The sequence below is a fragment of the Euleptes europaea genome, chromosome 18, assembly GCF_029931775.1.
Source record: "Euleptes europaea isolate rEulEur1 chromosome 18, rEulEur1.hap1, whole genome shotgun sequence".
Classification (NCBI taxonomy): Eukaryota; Metazoa; Chordata; class Lepidosauria; order Squamata; family Sphaerodactylidae; genus Euleptes; species Euleptes europaea.
Window position 1 is genome coordinate 37,745,387 of NC_079329.1, and position 15,436 is coordinate 37,760,822.

Sequence of the window (15,436 nt, forward strand, 5' to 3'; positions counted from 1 at the left end):
GCTATGTAACATTGGAGGGTGCCCCAGTGAATCGGTTCCCTAACATCTCTCCCCCCACATTGGTTTTATTGCTGGTTGCAGATTTTTTTTTAAAGTAGGGTGCCTGTATTGCTGTTTTGGTGCTTGTTTTATTTATATCCCTGTGAAGGACTTCCCATTAGATTAAGATTTTGTATTGTAGGGTTTTTTTGGTAAGTTTCTTAAAGTTTTTTTTGGGGGGTAGAGAGAGAATAGAAATCTCCTAAATAATTAAAACATGTTGGGTCAGTAATATACATATAACAAGACACAATTTGCTATTATCCCCCCCCCACACACACACACACAAAGTCCACGTGGGTGCAAGTGAAGGTCACTGTGTAAAATGGCTGTAGAAAGCCTTGGCTACTTGCTCCTGCTATGCAGGCAGAACTCCACATCAGCCACTCCAGTCAGCAACCATCTGCCTGTCCAGCTGTTGCAGCTGTTTGCTAGAAACTCCAAGAAAGCAGCTGCTGGGAATAAATCCTTCAAAGACTTCTGAAGTCCTCTTGATTACTTCTAAGAACAACGATCTGTTCTGGGATTCAGATATCCCCACCCCTGAAGAAAGCTGGATGAAATCCTAACTCAAACCAACCAAGTCCAAAATAGACCTAGAAGCAGGACTGCTCAGTTATGCCCTGTTGATGGATCCCTTTGTCTTGTTGCTGTAATGGAAAATTCAGCTGCCTCCAAGATCACCGTCAAGAGACCAGGCCTCTTTCATAATCTCACATTCAAAATTCAAGCAATGTTTCAGGCTGAGGCTTAGAGAAAATGGGAGTTCCCTGCTCCCTGGGAAATCAAAGTCGAGCTGACTATGACTTACAGGGAGGATTGGAGGTATTCACAGGTGCTGGTACATCACCTACCCTGGTAGTTTCAAGGCCACCAAAGTGGGACTACACTTGGGTTGCCAACCTCCAGGTGGCGCCTGGAGATCATCTGCTATTACAATTGATCTTCAGACAACCAAGATCAGTTTCCCTGGACTCTATGGTATTATACCCTGCCCTCCCTAGGCTCCACCCCCCAAATCTCCAGGTATTTCCCAACTCAGAACTGGCAACCCTAGCCTACATATTCCATCTTGTTCATGCAAAAATTTGTGGGTGTCTGCTTCATCGGATCTGATACATCTGCAGAGTGCCAGAACTTATTGGCAATCCTACCTGATAGGTTGAATCACCTGGTCGGTAACTCCATCATTGGGTTCGTTAGGTTAGATTACATCATTGGGTCCACATTTGATTGGTCAGCCGGAATCGTGCCAGCACAAGTCACGAGGCGTAAGAGAAATATTTTTATTCTAGTTCTGCTCTATTGCCCTTGCCTGGAACAAAACTTTTGATTCTGGGTTGGCCAGAACAGCCAGGCACCTGGCTTTGGACTTTTGAACTATCTTGGACTCAGTCTTGTCAAGTTAACATCTAGTTTGGAACCAATGCTTGTAAAAGGGGCTTAGGTTAGTTATTTAGCTTTCTTATTTTTATCCTCTGTTCACTGCTCTTTTATTGTATACTCCTGCACAATCTTTTAAATAAACCAGCTTAATTATATTCTGTGGTATTCTTGAATTCTGGAGGCTCCAATCTGAATGTAGTACTTTGGCCTACATTGGCTACAGCGAGTGAAGTTTTTAAACTTACCTTATAAGTACACAGTAGGGTTGCCAGGCCCTTCTGCTACTGATGGGGGATGAGGGTTGCCAGATCCAGAGTGAGAAACTTCTGGACATTTGGGGATTGAGCCTGGGGAGGACAGGGACCTCAATGGGGTATAATGCCTTTGCCCGGGGATTGAGGGCGGGATAAAAACTGAAAGATAAATAAAAATAAATAAATAAAATCCACCCTCTCCAGGAGAACTGATCTCTGTAGTTTGGAGATGACCTGTAATTTTGGAGGATCCCCAGTTCCCACCTGGAAGCTGGTATCCCTTGTGCACAACCTCGTAGGCTTGGCTTTCTTTGTTTTTAGGCACAGGAGGGCTAGAGGCTTGGTCCCTTGGTCTCCGGCTGTCTAGGTAGTCAAGGTGTCAGGACCAGCCTGGTCTGAGAATGGAGTACTGTGGTTTAGCCAGGTGCTAGCCCAAGGTCGCAACTGTTATGCTGTCATGCTATTGTTTTGAGAGTTGTATGTGTAGTCTAACTTCTGTGGGAACTGAAGGGTTGCCCGAGGTGGCCTGACTTCGTAGCCTTTCTTCCATATATACGATCCTCTGTAGGATGCACCCCCATTAGAGTCCTTCTAGTTTTCTGGCTTCTGCAACTTGTTGTATATTTCCAAATAAACCAGCTTTCTTAGGATTTCCTGCCTATGGAGTCTGTTTATGGATTTGCCAACGAGCACAGAGCTTACACAAGGGGACTGGTGGTGGTGCTACCCTGGGATGCACGGATTCAGACTTCAATGCTTTTGGTTTGGTTTGCCCAACCGGTCTCCCTAATAAGATTCCTTTGCTTTAAGGAGACTTTGACAAAAACTAGCAGAACATTACAGTTAAAATAAAGGGATATGAAGAATAAACAGTGTGAAATCCTAGGTAAATTTGTAGACCTGGAGAACTGCTTCAGGTGGGATAATGTTTGTTTCACAGACTGTCCAGAAGCAGCAAAGAGTGCAGACATGGGAACGTTCTTCCAAAACTGCTTCTCGGAACCCTTCCCAAGCTAGAAGAAACACACAATGTAAAATTCCCACTGTCCATCAAATAACTCGGCTGCAACTTGACGGCACTTTTTACCACCACCACCACCACCAAGTGGCAATAGATGGTTACAGTACAATAATGAGACATTGTCACTTACTATTTCTTATTATAGTAGAAGTTTAGTGGTTAAGAGCAGTGGACTCTAATCTGGAGAACTGGATTTATTTCCCCACTCCTTGGGTGACCTTGGCCCAGTCACAGTTCTCTCCGAACTCAGGCCCACCTACCTCACAAGGTGCCTGTTGTGGGAAGTGGAAGAGAAGACAAAGAGTTGGTTTTTATATGCTGATTTTCTCTACTTTTTTAAAGAGAATCAAACCGGCTTACAATATTCCTCTCCCCACAACAGACACCTTGTGAGGTAGGAGAGGCTGAGAGAGCTCTAAATTTCAATTTCAAATACCTTTATTACCCATTTACGAAGCCTCGTATGCCAGATATCTTGTACATAGGAGAAACCTTCTTCACTCTTATAATATCTTTCCGCAAAGAGAGCTCTAAGAGAACTGTGACTAGCCCAAGGTCACCCAGCTGGCTTCACATGTAGGAGTGGGGAATCAAACCCAGTTCTCCAGGTTAGAGTTCATCGCTCTTAACCACTACACCACGCTGGCTCTCCAGGTGATTGTAAGCCAGTTTGAGACTCCTTAAAGGTAGAGAAAAGTGGGGTATAAAAACCAACTCTTTTTCATCTTCAATAGATCATTATAGTACTATAGTAATTACTGATTAAACCTAAGGTGTCATAGCACAAAAATAATGCTGGGACATGACATGCTGACTGCAGGAAAATGGCACAGAGGTGGGCAGGATTTTTAGAAGCCAGGGAAACGTGCACCATTCCAGACAGACAGCCTGATGGCCCCATACTTGGTGCCCACTGATCTCCGCAAAGTATTCTGAACAGCGCCTGAACATCTACTCTCCCCCCACCCCACCCAAAAGCCCTCTTTTTAAGAAATCCATCCTGGTGAACTTGAGGAAACCTGAAAGTTTACACCCTGTGATGTGTTATTTTTGATATTCTTAATAAACTGCATTATATGGCTTTTAGTTTTGGAGTTTGCAATGTACCAGCATGGCTACCTTCTTGTAAATGGTAAGGGTTATTAGTCAATTATATGAGTATATTTGCAGACATCGAGAAAATGCAAAAATATTAGCAGTGCACCCTTTAATAGTCACATGGATGTTGCATCTCTAATATTTCATGTAGGAGCAATTGTTCTTTGCTTTGCTCTGTCACTACCTTTAATTTTTCCTCCCCATTTTTTTAGCTGTGGCTTCTCTGCTCAGGCTGATGACATCTGGGGATGGGGGAACTCAAACATGATGCCTTCTGCCACTGTGTTGCAGGGAGCCCACCTACACCCCCAGTTTTCTTTGCCTCTCTCTTGGTACGCAGCAGCTGCAAAATATGTCCCGTTCTCCTGCCCACTGTTGCCCCTTCCAGTGCTCCATCCAAGGAGAGCGCATCTTGCAAAATAGCTAATTAACCACTGCCAGTTTTTAAGCTGGATTGCCCTTGTCCAAGACAAGGTCAGCCTTTCCCTCTGGCTGAGTGGCAGGGGCTCTCTCCTTTCACATACATTTCATTTGCAAGCCACACTGAAGCATTCCCACCAAGGAATGAAAGAGCACTGACTGAAAACCTAGCAAGAAGTGGAGGAGGAGAAGAAGAGTAGTAGTAGTAGTTAGTTTTTACATGCCAACTTTCTCTACCACTTAAGGAACAACCAAACCAGCTTATGATCACCTTCCCTTACCCTCCCCACAACAGACACATTGAGAGAGCTCTAAGAGAACTGTGGAACTGTGACTAGCCCAAGGTCACCCAGCTGACTTCATGTGGAGGAGTGGGGAAACCAACCTGGTTCACCAGATTAGCGTCTGCCACTCATGTGGAGGAATGGGGAATCAAACCTGGTTCTCCATATCAGAGTCCACTGCTCCAAACCACCACTCTTAACCACTACACCATACTGGCCAGCTGTGACTCCACCCTCCCAATCAGAGGCACGTTTAAGCCCCTTTTATTCCTGCAGGAATGGTAAACACGAGTTTAAGTCTGCCCCAGTGGTGCTTCTAAACAGCTAAAGTGTGACTGGATCATGTCCAACGTTAACAAGCTGTAAATACAAAAGAAATGTTCCAAAATATACTCCATTATGAAAAGGCAATAGAGCTATTCACGAAACAAAGTGATTTAATCATTTGCAAGGAATCCTACATTTTTATTTAGAAGGCATTTTGAGAACCCCTGAACATTCACAGAGTGTAAACCCAACATTCAAAACAAAGTAGAACAAGAGGCCTTAAGATGCCTGAGACATCTCCCCTCCTTTAAAATATCCAGTCTGATGAAAAGTTCTATTGAATGCCAACACTCACATTGTTTTGTGTTACTTTGATTAGAGTTTTATTCAGTGGTATCGCGTGGCTTTTGTTTCTGACCTTTGCTTTGAACCAATTCAGCTATCTTAATTGTCTGCCTAATCCAGTTTAAGGTCAGTTTCAGTTGGTCTGTTTACACCCTATAATTTCTTTAAAAATAAATTTGGTTGAAATAATTGATTTGTGAGAATTGGTATGGTTCACCAATGTCACGAAAATAATCAATTTGCACTGGCATTACCCAAATCTTTTTGTATGTGCCGTTTTATTTTCCTTATCAAGTTGCTTCCAGGAGAGCCAGCGAGGTGTAGTGGTTAAGGTGCTCGACTAGGAGCTGGGAAATCCAGGTTCAAATCCCCACTCATGCCATGGAAGCTTGCTGGGTGACCTTGGGCCAGTCACACACTCTCAGCCCAGACCCTGACTAGTATTTAAATGGGAAATCTCCAAGGAATAACAGGGCCGTGACGCAGAAACAGGCAATGGCAAACCACCTCCAAAATGTCTCTTGCCTAGAAAAACCCTAATATCTCTTCTCAGTGAGGTTGCCGTAAGTCAGATGTGACTTGGCATTAAAAAAAAAAAAAGGATTCTCCAGTCTGCATTCATTCATTCATTCTGATGAGAATGCAACGGCAGGCGCATTGGCAATAAAGCATCCCTTATGGGAGTTATCTGCCTACTTCCGTCTATTAGCTGCAGCATGATAACACTCTTGCCTGCCCTGTTTCCAAAAAGACAAGTGGGGTTTCAAGAATTTCCCCCCTGCCTTCATTTGGCTGAGAGGGAGAGAATTCTGAGAGAATACAGTGTGGCTGGCTGCTGGCTGCAGGACTGCAATTCTATTTCTAACTGGACGGTGGCAGCAGAGAGTAAACCCTGTAAGTGCAAGAGAATTGAGAACTGTAGCCCTGACCAGGATGGACCAGGATGGTCCGATCTCGTCAGCTCTTGGAAGCTAGGCAGGGTCGGCCCTGGTTAATACCTGGATGGGAGACCAGCAAGGAATTCCAGGATTGCTACGCAGAAGTTGGCAATGGCAAACCACTTCTGCTCATCTCTGCCCTGACCTGAAAGCTAAGCAGGGTTGGCCCTGGTTAGTGTTTGGATAAGAGACCGCCAAGGAAGTCCAAGGTTGCTACACAGGCAATGGCAAACTACCTCTGAATGTCTCTTACGTTGAAAACACCATGGGGTCACCACGGCTGTGACCTGACAGCATTTTCCATGACCACCAGATTGGAAGAGATAGTCCTCATTAGGGTTTAGCAACCTGAGACCTGAGCCAGCTGAACAAATCCCTCATTCTCTGTGGTAACAACAAGCGCCGAGGAGGTGGGTTGTTTTACCACAAGTGTTCCATAACTTTTGTTCTCGAACTGCCTTCATACATTCAAATCTGTTGAAATAAATGTCAAATGTGAGTCAATGTCAAATGTGAATCAGCCCTGTTGTGAACAGAAAAACTCAAAGCTTGAAGTTCAAGTAGGGTTTGACAGGAAGCCATCATGGTTGTGTGACCCACCCTCAAAAGTAATTGAGGACAAAGAAAGACAAAATTAAAAAAAAAACAGTGTTCAGAACAGATTATTCACACAAATGTGAATCATCTGTGACATACTTTGCACATGCACATAAAAATTAAAATTATTAATCACTGGAAAACGTTCAGAGCCTGGTGGCATAGGCTATATGTGTGATCTCATGGATCCTAGAAAATAGGTATCCACCATACCTGCTGGTTCGCTGACAGGCTAGAAACCTGCAGAATCCCCTGAACTAACTCCTTCGCAAAAGAGTGCGCGTTCTGTATCACAGATGGCAACGACCTTCCAAACCATTTCCGCCAATCTCTCTTCTGCCAGAGCCGACTGACTTCCCTGGAACTCTCCTGAGGTGTCGGCAGCACTTCCTTATTAATGCAATCATCTCCATCCTTTCTGCCTGTCCCCTTCAGCTCCTGCCTTTCACCCGGAGCCCAGGCATCGGAATGATTACACAAGACAGTCTTGGAGATGAGATGTGAAAGGAAAAGCTCAAAGGAGCCTGCCGGCTGCTGCAGAACCACAAGGAAAGGAGAAGCACGTGGATGCGGTTAGACGGTTGCAGAGCTTCCGTGCCAGAAGGAACAAGAGCCCGCCAAGGAGGGCAGGAGAAAGAGCGGCACGTTCAGGCTACGGAATGCCCCTGGGCACAGATCTGTTCTTCCAGAGGAGTTATGGCTCCGCACCCACTTCCCTTCTCTCCTGCAGGTAGGCCTGGGGATGGCATCTAAAGAGTGGTTGGTGCCAGAGACCTGACTATAGGGTTACTAACCTCCAGGTGGTGGCTGGAGATCTAGGATTACAACTGATAAGCATTTGACAGAGATCAGTTCACCTGGAGAAAATGGCCACTTTGGAAGGTGGACTCTATGGCATTATACCCCACTGAAGTCCCTCCCCTCCCCAAACCCCACCCTCTTCAGGATCTACCCCCAAATCTCGGTATTTCCCAACCTGGAGCTAGCAACTCTACTTGGCAAGCAGGCACGAAATAAATGCAAATGGGCTGTGTTAAATTAAGTGTTATATTGTTAAAACAACACCATAAAACAAAACAAAAACTGCTGTGGCTTGCCACCAGAGACTTCCCACCACATGGCCGCCGCCACTGCCTCACTAGCCCAGCAGCCTCTGCTCATACATCAACATTCCCTCACCAGACCAGCAGCGTGATTCTTTCATTTGATCATCTCTGTTCCCGGAGAGATTAACACACTGCTGAAACTGACTAGAGAGGACGCCTATGGGGAAGGGAGGGAGCCGGCTCCCTTCCCAAGATCTTTACACTCCTTACAAAAACGGCATCTCTGGGAGGGCTTGGATGAGGGCAGGACAAGCAACAATTGGCAGGGGAAGAAAAAAACCAGAGTTGAGACTAGTCACACAAATTGCCTCAATTAGCTTAGCTTTGGGATTGAGGCAAAATTTAAATTTGTGATAAAAGAAGTTCCTGAAACTGTGGGGCAAGTGCGAGGCAGCTGCAGGGTGACCCCTGAAAGATGGAAAAATCATGAATAACTCAAAAGAAGACCCGGGGCAGTTCCCTGGGGATCGCACAGCTAAGAACCAAGAATAAGTGGCCCTTTGAGAGTCCCTGTGAGAAAGGTATACTATGAATAACATAAATAAAATATTGGAATTTCAGAAGCCACAGATGTTCATTGCTGTATTATTACATGCAACCCTCTTCTCCAAGCAGTAAGAAATTCCAGGGATAGCGCTTTACCTGGGGGGTGGGGGAAGAGGTCGTGTTTCAGTCCCAAAGCTGTGTATCCCCAGAGCTTGTGTTTGATCTCTTCTAAATCTGGTATCAGAATGCCCAGACCAAGACCTGGCAGATAGACAATACCTGTGGTAAAAATAATGTTCTGGAGTGCATGCCAAAAGTATTGGGTCTGTTCACAGACCCTCACATAAGCGTAAATCAGGACAGATAAGGAACATTAAGACCACTTCACATACTATTATTAAAGAATAATAATTAAAACAGGTTTCTGAAGAACTATTCAACTGCTCACTGTGATGAGAAAAAAATTGTGTGTGTGTGTGGGAGGGGGGAATATGACCTCTTCTAGGTGTGAAACCATCTTTATAAAATCATCAAAGCTGCAAGCATGGGAAATGGTTTGGCATTTCCATATGGGTGGCCCACAGCCGAACCCAACACCCTAGTCCCACAGGAGACTCCCTTGTGTCCCCCGAGAATCAAATCACCCCTAGAGGAATGTATCTGCTGCACCCCTAAATGATTAATTGCTCTAGGCCTGCCACCTTCCCAGCAACCTCCACTAGGAGTGGGTTTAGTTCTGCCACCCCAACTAATCGGTTGTGATTGGATCATTCAAAAACTTGCATTGCAGAGAACTTTTGTATTCCTGCATAAGTGATTGCTCTGGGCCTGCCTCCTTTAACTCAGGAAATAAGCTCAGAACAGCAACTCATGCAGGAGTACAACAGCTGTCTTTTCCTGTGAGGTTCTTAGCTATGGAAATTAACTCACACAAGGGGTGGACTCCTGTGTCTCATTAATTCCTACATCAAATGCCATATTAAGATTCTTATGTGGGAATCCTGTCTGGGTTTTTTGTAATAAGTTTTATTGTTAGAAAGTGCAAAAAACACACACAGGAACATCAGAAATTAAGAAAGAAAAAAACATTGCATAGATACAAAGACCGAAAGAAAAAAAAAGATCACAAAAATTACATAGACCAAAGAAAAAGACCATTCTTGAACTTCATTTGCAAACCCCAATGGGAGCATCAATGCATTCCACTATCTGCTCATTAAGACATAAAATATTGGTTTACCTAATTAAATCACTTATATTACAGTCAGAGGTTTTACCGAAATAAAGTAACAAATTGAGTTTTTTAAAACCTAAGAACATTTAGAGCCTGAAACTGTAAACACAAAAATGGGGTAGGGTGGAAGGGCTGGTTAACGCTGTCTCTTATTGTCATTTTTCTGCTCAAAATGATCTCCCAAACTGTGACTGCACCCTTAGTGAAAAAGATGGGGGAGGGGGACAACCGTCTCTCTTTCTCCCTATGATGAGAGAAGCAATTTGGGAAGAGAAATTTTGAACCAACAATGGGAAGGAATGGATTTAGGAACACCTCCACATACACCTCCTGCCTACAATTGTGGTCTCAGCCTTATTGTTTCTTAGTTAAAAGGGTTAAAAAGTAAAGAGTATTCACGACTCCTGTGTGACACTTTATTTGTTCCTTACACATACTTTTCTACCCACAAACATGCAGGCAGTCTCCAATATTAATTCAGAAACTGTCCCAGCATTCACAGTTCTGGCGTCTGTGCCTCTTCTACCAACATAAACCAGAGCGTTGCACATTTTAAAACCCTTTTATCCTTTTGCATTTTCCTCCCACTGCAGCAGTCTCTTCCAAAGGGTTAATCTTGGTTGTAACCAAAATCTGAAGAAACCAGGATGTTAAATAGCTTTTGAAAAGTTATTTCGTGAACACAAAGGTTGATTAATTCTCTCTAGTTCTTTCATTGAGAAGATGGAAAGGTTTCCAGGCCTCTTTTCGTGTAGACAGATATGTTAAAAGTCATCTCATTGCCCACTGACTCCCTTTTGCAATGGTGCCTCCTGCTGTGATGTCACAGAATCTCCACACACATTCCAAATGGGAGCAGAGGGGCAATGAAAGGTCAGTCCATTGACACCAGAATTCTACCCGCTTGTAAAATTTTGCCATGCAATTGAAATTGTCATATATCAACAAATCAGACATATATAGCTAGTATTCGGGATTGCTACATGACAGAGCTTTTTATCAAAATGCTTCGTTCCAAATCCCTGGAGCAGGAGAATGTGCAACTATGTGCAATCCACCTTTAGTTCCTATAACACAAATAAACATATAATAAATACAAATTCTAAGTCCAAATTCTATTGTTAAACCAGGTAAAGGTGCAAGCACCGGGTCATTCCTGACCCATGGGGTGACGTCACATCACAACATTTACTAGTCAGACTATGTTTATGGGGTGGTATGCCATTGCCTTCCCCAGTCTGTTAAACCAGATATAGTACAAAATTCATTCTCATGTCTGCTTGAAAGCCACACTGTGAGAGAAAGCCTTCTCCATAATCTCAAACATTTATTTACTTCATAATACCCCACTTTTCTCCCCAATAGAAACCCAAAGCGGTTTACATTGTTTTCCTCTCCTCAATTTTATCCTCCCAACCATCACCCTGTGTGTGTGGGGAGGGGGTTAGGCTGAGGGTTTGTGACTGGCCCAAGGTCACCTAAAAAGCCTCCATGGCTAAGTGGGGATTCAAGTCCAACATGAGGGTGAACTTATGCAGGGTTGAAGGAAATGTCCTCTGTACATGTATAGAGGTGCTTTATTACGACCACTTCACATTTTCCTGAGGTAAAACTGAAAACAAGCTCCAGGTTAAGATCTTGGCTATACAGAGTGGTAAAAAATCCTCCAGTTCTTTTTCAACTTCCAAAGGTTTTAATGCCTTGTTGATCTCAAGGGGCTGGATCCGGCCTGCGGGTCGTATGTTTGACACCCCTGCGCTAGGGCCAAATGTTTCTGCGTGGTATCAAATATGGCTAGACAGACAGACAGACAGACAGACAGATAGTCTTTCAGTGAAGGCCTACTGGAAGATAGGTGATATGCTAGAATAACCAGACGGTGAAGGGAATGGCAGGCAACGATTTTTAAAGTTTCAACGGCTTCTTGGAAATGCTTTCCAGAAAGGAAAATGAGAGAGATAAACAGTTGCCAGTAATCCAAGAGAAAACCATGAACAAATTTGTGCCAGTGCACTAAAAAGGGTTGTGTGTAGAGCTCCCTGCAACTATTACTCACGGTGAGACGTTGAATGTGTGCCTCTTCCTAACAAAGGACGCACAGCCACCAATGTTTGGGCTACCTAAACTTTATGGATTATTAATCTACATGTCAATTATCTGTAATGTTACCGTGGGTATTTTCAATTATGCAAATACCATATATACTCGCGTATAAGCCAAGTTTTTCAGCCCAAAAAAAGGGCTGAAAAAAGCCAACTCGGCTTATACGCGGGTCAATACAGGAGGGGAGGGGGAGGGGGAACTTACCGCCATTGGCCCGCGCGCCGGCCCCGCAGCCGCCCCTGCCACTGGCCCGCATGCCTTTTCTGCGGCCTGGGAGCGGCCAGCGGGGCCTTCCTGCGCGCAGGCAGGCCCCGCGGCCGCCCCCGCCGCCAGCCCGTGCGCCTTTCCTGCCGCCGCCTCCAGCTGATCAGCGGGCCTTGTTCTCCTGGTGAGTAAAGGGTTCAGGGGCTCTTCTCCCTCCCCCCTAGGGTGGCGCTGGACTCGGGGTGGGTGTGGAGGGCCGGGAGGCCGGGCGGGAGGGCGACCTGGGGCAGGGGCATTGTGTAAGCCGACCCTCGGCTTATACGCGGGTGCCTAATTTTTCCCCATTTTTGGGGTGAAATTAGGCACCTCGGCTTATACGCGGGTCGGCTTATACATGAGCATATACAGTAAATTTTCTTACACTGATGCTTTTGTTGATCACTTGCTCTGAATTTCGACAGTTTCTTTAAAACTTTTAACAGGTTTCTCATATGCAGTACTTTGTTTGACTGTCTATGGATAAGGGTTGAAAATGGTGGAAACGTGATGTGCAGAACTGTTTGACACCCCCTCCCCCAGGATTGCAGCATGTTGCTTTTTTAACAGATCTGTATGTCTAAATCAAGGAATGCTGACTACCTGGACGAGACTGAATTCAGTTCACCTGGGCTGGAAGTAGCTCATTAAAGGATTCCTGAATAAAACCAAGAATCATCAGGCGTTAGTTTTCCCAGATTGTTCCTAGGCAGAACCCTGAAGTGGCTGAACGTTTGCTGCTGGCATTTAAGAATCCACCACATTTGTCCAGTTCTCTGCTGGCCGATCTCCTACAAATGAAAAGACGTTGCCTTCTACAAATTAGAAACATTCCTGGTAGACTGCCAAAAACTATGACCATTTTCTAGAAAATATTCAAGGTCGTTTCTCCCCATGAGTCTGCCGGTTTAATTCTGAGAGGGTTGTGAGCCTCTCCTCACTTGGTCATGCCTAGCAGCACTTTCTCAGCAGTGTCCCCATACTCTGGCACTCCTTCTTACATAAGGCCCACTGAAGCCTTACTCTTCTAGTAGGGTTGCCAGCTCTAAGTTGGGAAATACCTGGAGGTTTTGGGGGTGGAGCCTGAGGAGGATGGGGTTTGGGGAGGGGAGGGACCTCAGTGGGCTACAATGCCATACAGGCCACCTTCCAAAGTAGCCATTTTCTCCAGGGGAACTGATATCTGTCACCTGGAGATCCCTTGTAATCCCATGAGTTCTCCAGCCACCACCTGGAGGCTGGCAACCCTATTATCTAGCCCTCAAGAAGGTTAAGTGTCCATTTCAGGAGACTGGATTTGAAGTTTTGGAGTGTGATTTGTTTCACTGAAAATTATGCAAGTGCTAGTTTTAAGTTTCTATTTTATATAACGAGTTGCCTTGAGACAGTTTTTGTGCAAGGCAAGCTGCTGGACGCATTGGAATAAACAAAATAAAAACAGGAATTTCAGCTTCAGCAGCCTGACTTCCATAACTTAGAGGAAATCATAAAACCATCCTGAGCCACAAAGCCTCATCCCATTGCAAGGGGGGTGGGTAGACCAGAGCAGCCGAGGCCAGAATACATCATAAATATTTGTCCAAACAAGAGTACACACTACATCAAACTCTCGCTGTGGCTCTTACTTGCTCTTGCCAAAAAGGCACCACCAAAGGCAGTAAGTTCTGCTTTCTCGGTTGTCTAATTTTAAATCTAAGTGAAATGCCCAACTCCTTTCCTGAGCAACACAAAAACAGAACAATCTCACCACCACCCCTCAAAATCCATATTGTTCCAAGACAGCAGAAAAGTGGTTTTGGAGAGGGAAGACGATGCATTCCTTTCCATTTACGCATCAGCGAAGAAAATGTTAAAACAAAACAACAGGCAGGCCATATATTTCCAGAAACTTGAAGGAGACGGTAGTGCCATTTTCACCCATGGGATAAGCAGAGTTGCACTTACCTGTAACTGCTGTTCATTGAGGTCTTCCTGTGCAGGCACACATGGGGACTGCGCTTGCGCAGGCCTGCCACCGGATTTGTCTTAAAAGCTTAAAATAACCTAGGGGGCGCTCTTTCCCTAGTCTGCCCAGCAACAGCTTCCCGCCCAAACCATCACGTGACTAGGGAAGAGCAATCCCCCTCTCCCTCAGTTCCTGTCTGCCGCCGCGAGTCCCCCCAGGTCCAGCAGAAGACCCAGTAAGAGAGCTCACAGCGGGGCAGGAGGGAGGGCTGTGTGTCTGCACAGAAGACCTCAATGAACAGCAGTGACAGGTAAGTGCAACTCTGTTTTCATCTTCGGTCTTCCTGTGCAGCCCTACATGGGGATTTTAGCAAGCTTACCAACAAAGGAGGAGGGCAGGCCTCTTACTGAAACAATGTGTGCAAAACGGCCTTTCCAACTTCCGCATTTCTCCTTGCTTGCAAATCCAAGGCATAGCGTTTAACAAGCGTTTCTTCTGTGGACCAGGTAGCTGATCTGCATATTTCCATCAGAGGGACCCTGCAATGGAATGTGGCCGAAGCACGCACCATTCTCGTGGAATAGGCCTTCACTACCAGAGGACAAGCCTCTCCAGCGGACCTATAAGCTTCCAGAATAGCGGATACCACCGAACGCGAGATCGTCTGTGACGAAGCGGCTTTTCCCTTCTTAGGGCCCCAAAAACATACAAATAAATACTTCTCTACCCTAACAGTTTTAGTCCTATCTATATCATAAAGAATTGTTATTATTTATAGAAACCACTTTGGGCAAAAATTCCAAACTAGGGTGAAGTGTAATCTTATCGTTGAATACCTTTAAGAATGGCTGATCAATTCTTAAAGCAGCAAGTTCACTAACCTTCCTTGTAGATGTTACAGCCACCAGGAAAAGCTACCTTCATAGAAAGGTGGTTTAATGAGCAAGAAGCCAGTGGCTCAAAAGGGAGGGACAAGCATCCCTGTCAAAACCAAAGATAAAGACCATTGAGGTACCTATTTAGGCTTGGGTGGGAAAATATTCACCAACCCCTTAAGAAACCTTCTAGTCAGAGCATGGCTGAATAAATATTCCAACACCCTACTCAATGAGCAAGTAAATGGGCAACAACCCTGGATGCGTACCCATTCATCAAACAAATCGCACTTTCTAGAGTAAGACTTCCTTGTAGAGGGTTTCCAGGATTGCAAAAGAACATCCTGCACCTGTTGAGGCAAGTCCACGGACTGAGATTTAATAACCAAGCAGTCAGTTGCAGTTTGGCTACCTCGTGAAGCCCTAATCCCTCCCCTTCCAAAAGGTCCCAAACTATTGGTAAGTGAACACGATTGGGGCCTGCCAGCTTAGCGAGAAGGGGAAACCAAATTTATCTCGGCCAATAGGGGGCGATTAAGATACAGGTTGTGCTGTCTTGCATCATCTTTCCTAAGACCCTTGAAAGCAGTGGAGTTGGAGGAAATGCGTAAAACAGACTTTCTACCCATCGGAACTGAAAAGCATCCCCCAGAGATAGGGGGTCGAGGCCTATCAGAGAACAAAATTGTTCTGCCTTTCTGTTGACCTTATTGGCAAATAAATCCACCCCTGGGTATCCCCAAAGGGCAAACACTGGAGCAAGATACCTGGTCTTGATAGTCCATTCGTGATTTGTTT